The 5,257-nt window shown below is 30.8% G+C and overlaps 1 protein-coding gene across 6 annotated transcripts in view; it reads left to right on the top strand.

Moving 5' to 3' along the window:
- Positions 1-459: 459 nt before the first annotated feature.
- LOC106467977 (semaphorin-1A-like) overlaps positions 460-5,257 on the top strand; it is a 135,508-nt gene continuing 130,710 nt past the window's right edge. For all 6 annotated transcript variants that reach the window (XM_022396864.1, XM_022396868.1, XM_022396877.1 and 3 more), the window contains exon 1: positions 460-907. The gene's annotated coding sequence lies outside the window, so the exon portion shown is untranslated. The remainder of the gene's footprint in view (positions 908-5,257) is intronic.

The raw sequence follows: 5,257 nt of genomic DNA on the forward strand, positions 1-5,257 counted from the left end.
GTGGGTGCTGTTGACTAGATGCCTTCCTTCTAGTCAAAAAGAAGGATGGCTCTTCGCAGATAGCTTTGGTGTAGTATTGAGCGAAAATTTTAAACAAACAAGCAAAGAAACAGGTTGGAGGACATTTCACTAAGTATATTCAACAATGTCATTATCGGTTTATAGGAGAACCTCTCAAAAATGTTCAGTTCGACAAAACATAACAGAACCTAAAAAATAACGTTTTAGGTTTCGGTGACATTTTAGTAAGTATATCCTACAACGTGAAAAAGTGATTTATGTCAGAACCTCGTTAATGAAAAAAAGAAGAAATTAGACTGAACAATGCAGTTCTTTCAATTCTAAACCTATCACAGAATATGGCTGAAATGACGTTGCGACAAGTCACGTGCCAACATCTGTAGCCAATCCACTGGCGAATGCTTCGCAGTCTCAAATGCAAGCGTTGAGAACCTTGTTGACTAGAGGCAGTGAATATTATCAGTAGGTTCGTGCGGCATTGTGTATCTAGTATTAGTCTATTTATCGGGAGATATGAATTTGAAATTTTTGCTATACAGTCGATAACTACTAAGGAAATTAATCAACTACAAATGAAAAGAGACTGTAGTTAAATCTTAACTTATCGCTTAAAAACGTCAACTGTGGTGCACACAAACATTAACAAGTAAGCTGTGCTAAGAGCGGCCCTCTGAAATTCGTGAAACGGCTGTACTGTACACCCTGTAGCAGTGTAGCCTACTTTTGTGAGGATTGTAGAACTTTCCTCCTGCATGGGCTGTAGTACTTCTACAAATACTAGTACTAGAACCGAGAGTCAAGACTAAGTTGCGCTGTTTCATTTGATATTTTTTAAAAACAACTGGTAACGATACTGTTATCTGTAGCTTTTATCAACAATTTATAGGTAAGTTAACCGGAAGTTTCTTGTTTTCGAACAACAAACCAAAACAAGCATACCTCCCCTCCGTACAAATACATTTTTGATATATTGCGTAATAACGAGATAAAAAGTTATGAATATGGACTCAGTATTATAAGGTTATAATTTCTATTAATGAAATTTGAATGAAAACTGTTGGCCTTATCTAAATTTGAAATTGAAGCGTTTTTATTTAGAGTACCTATAGTCGTAATTTAATTAGCCATGCTGTATATTGTTACATCTCACTCACACTCAGTGTGAGTTGTACACTATAACTAGTTTAAAATACAAAGATTGTACTGTAGGGAAAATGTTTTATATATATTTGAAATTTGAAATTGAAGCGTTTTTATTTAGGGTACCCATAGTCGTAATTTAATTAGCTTGGCTGTATACTGTTACATCTCACTCACACTCGGTGCGAATTGTACACTATAACTAGTTTAAAATACAAAGATTGTACTGTAGGGAAAATGTTTTATATATGCATTTATTTGGCAGTTTCTTGTTTATATAGTTTTAAGCTATTTATGCATTGAACTTTGAACATCAGATAAATATGGATTTGTCCTCGGTTTGACAGTTTTACTAAAAGTAAAAATACGTTTTAAATTTAATTTAGTGTCGTAGCAAAAACAAAGCATCTGGGATATACTAAAACCTTGAGTTTATTTTAATATTAATTTCTGAGTGTGTGAAGTGTATTCCTCTTTTTGATGATAACATACCAAATATAATGGTGTACTGTATTTTCTTTTTTTACATTTTGAAGATCTGGAACCTTTTTAATAATAAAAAAGACAAAAAGGTAGACTACATAGCTGATTTTTTAAAAATATATTGTATAAGAAAGTTTTGTTGATTATTATTTGTATTTATGTATATCATTTTTCAAGTTTGCCTGATAAATATTACTGCTTGAAGTACTATTTATATGAAGTAAAGTCTGAAAAAATTAGAATTTTGATGATAACAGTACTTTGTGTCTACATTAACAGATACAAACTTAAAACTTAGAGTATAAATAATAATAATAAAAAGATTCACCGTGTTAATTTTGTAGTTTGAATGTCAAAATTCTAAGGGTTATAGTTTTTAATAATTTACAGTAAATAGTGACTAGATAAGAGTATATTTGATGAAAGTTGAAACAGCCCTTGTCAGTTCAGTGACATAGGTACTGTTCAGGTATTAACTCTATTAAGACTTTACAAAAATGCAAATTGTTCTTAATCATATGTGAAACTTAAGTTACATATCATTTGGAGTGAGATTGAAAAGTAGGCTTCCCTGGAATCATGAATTTATGAAACTGAAACAAAATAACCTATTTTGATGTAGATGTATGGGAAGAAAGATATCGGGGTGCTTTGGTGGATTTAAAATATTTCTCATACATCCATAAGTATAAGTTAATTTTGATTATAGTTATTAGATTTTTTCCAGTAATGGATAGTTTTATTTTTATTAGTCCTCTGACAATTTCTAATGTTATTTAACAGTTTTTTCTATCAGGAATGGAATCATAGTAAAAATGTTATATGTCTTAACATTTTCAAAGAAATTCAAATTATTTCGAATATCTTGTGTAATTGTATGTATGATCAGTAAAAGAAAGGACTAGAAGTTTAGAGATTCTCGGAAAAGTAAGGAAACACAGAAAAATGAAAATATATGATGAAAAAATTAGAACAGAAAAAGTGACCATACATTTAGCTAGGTTGAGTAGGAACACAAATTGAACATTGCCAGGTATTTAGGAATGAATTAGTTTAGAGAAATTAACTTTAAAATTTGAGGTTTTAGCTGTGGACTTAAAATTAACACTGCCATGAAAAGCCAGATAGATACCTGTTACAGATTGATTTGGTCATTTGCAGGATCAGTATGCATATTTGATAGTCATCTTATTTTCAATAAAGATAACTTCAGTCATCACGACCATGTTATTTAAAGCTTAAAGCCTGCAGAGGCTACTTTAACTTCCCATAAATAAACTAAAACATGAACACATCTAGCAGCACTTTAATTTACTATAACCAGTCTCGAGCTACAAAATCTACAGGACCCAAAAGATGACACAAACCCCCGAAAAGAAATGTTTATAAGAATGGCCTGGAAATTACAATACATGGATTAGCTAATCTAGAAAGGTCAGTTTCATATGTGGTGATTCTAACTGCCCTATCTTGAAATAATTCACTCTGATTACTGAGACCATTCCAAGAGTTAGTGAAGTCACAAAGGAAATCGGTTAGTTTTTATAGCCAAATATTTCCAAGGTTAGAAAATGTCTGTACATGGTGTAAAAGATTGGTTCATGGAAGCTGCAGGTGATAAGGAACAACAGACAAAAATGCTATCAAAAGTTTCTCTTGGCAAAATGATGTGTATGTGATCAATAGAGAAAAATGATACATCTTGGAGATAGAGTTTTCAAGAAATGTATATAGTATGCATGTATATAATGACTATCCTTAAATTGCTTCATAGTATGGTATAAAAACCCAGTGCATTACATATCAGTTACCACTCTTGAAGATGAAATTTTGCCAAAGGGACATTTCTATATGTATTAACAACTGATAAACATGAAAATGTACACAGTGAACACAAAGATAGTAGATGGGGGTTTATTTGAATAGTTGTTTGATTACATAGTCTTGTAGATGGAAAAGCATTGAAATTATTATAAGTTAGATAAACATATAGGACAATTTAAGTTATCTTGCATTAAGCTTCCAAGTAGATTGTTTTTTGATTGACAAATAACTCAGACTTCATAGAAAATGAAACATTGGTAATTTATTTGAAGAACTACAAATTATTACATTGGATCTAAATGATTTGTTTACAATTTTAAAAAATCTAACTAAATCTGATGAATTTCACTTTTTCTGTACTGGACAACAAATTGGAGGCATTAATTTGTCTTATTTTCAGTTTACTCAGGATAGTTTAAAGTGTAGTTGATGTTAAGAGTGTTTATCCTAAACATAAATAAATATAGTATCTCAACATTAGCTCATTCTAAAAAATTTGTAAAACTCTACATAATCAAATAATTATTTCCTAGCTTATATTTTGAATTTTGACATAAACTGTCTCTCTTTGATCTTGTGACAAATTTTTACACCAATGAACATATCTTAACATGTAATGAATTTTCTTGAAAGCCTGTTCATCAGGCTTAATTTTACAAATTACAGGAAGTTTCTATCATACGACTGATGATCTCAATTTTGCTTGTGTTATTAATATAAGTCATCAAACTACATTGAAATAAAATACCTGTCACCAAATACATAGCATATCATTAAAAGAAACTTAAATTAATATCCATATTACAAGAATATGGCAGTTGATTAGTTAGTCCATTGATTCATTTTCATGGCACTGCTTGAAATGTAGCAACATCTTATGGACAATTTTCAGATCACTAATGCTTGAAATCTGGTGTCCCAACATATAATATCATATGCTTGATCAATTTATTATTATCAGGTAGAGGTTTCAAAAACTATATGGTGTTAAACTAGTTACCAACAAATGAAATACTTCATCTAAAAACTTCCTATGACTGAGAAAAATATTAGCCTGTCTGACTGAATACTGGAAGGACATAATCAAAACTGGTTATGGGGGGGGGGGGGGGTAGTCACAGCTATTTCCACAATTTTTGTACACTGATGATGCTATACAGTAGTGAATATTCAATCAGTGTAAAAGCTTAAAAAATATTAAAATTTTCATTTTCTCTACCTAATAAAAGACTGTATATTACAAGCATTGTTTAGGCATATAGTGTAAAAATATACACACACACACACTATTTATTTGATTTACTTCTTGCTAGCTCTTCTACTGTGTGTTTAACCATGCTGGCGTTACAGTCCATCATAAAGTTTTGATGACTACAGCCACGTTGTTTTTGATGTCAGTGTACTACTTGTCAATACTGTACTTAAACAGTGTAAGAAACATATGCTTCTTTCTTCTTAAGGGCAGTAGGTATTTGTTTTTGAGTACTAGCTAATAATATGTGTATACACAGGATAACTATTTCCAAAAGCAGTTATTTTTAACTTTTATGAGGACATGTCTGTGTAAAAATCATGAAATATAATAGAATGGAATATTTCTGGTATTATCAAAAAGTATGTTGCAGACTAGGAAACTTGAGTTAAACCTTAGATACCCAGTACATACTATATGTACATATTTAGGAAACTTGAGTTAAACCTTAGATACCCAGTACATACTATATGTACATATTTAGGAAACTTGAGTTAAACCTTAGATACCCAGTACAGACCATATATATATAGGAAA

This window comes from Limulus polyphemus, unplaced genomic scaffold, assembly GCF_000517525.1.
Source record: "Limulus polyphemus unplaced genomic scaffold, Limulus_polyphemus-2.1.2 Scaffold84, whole genome shotgun sequence".
In the NCBI taxonomy this organism is placed as follows: Eukaryota; Metazoa; Arthropoda; class Merostomata; order Xiphosura; family Limulidae; genus Limulus; species Limulus polyphemus.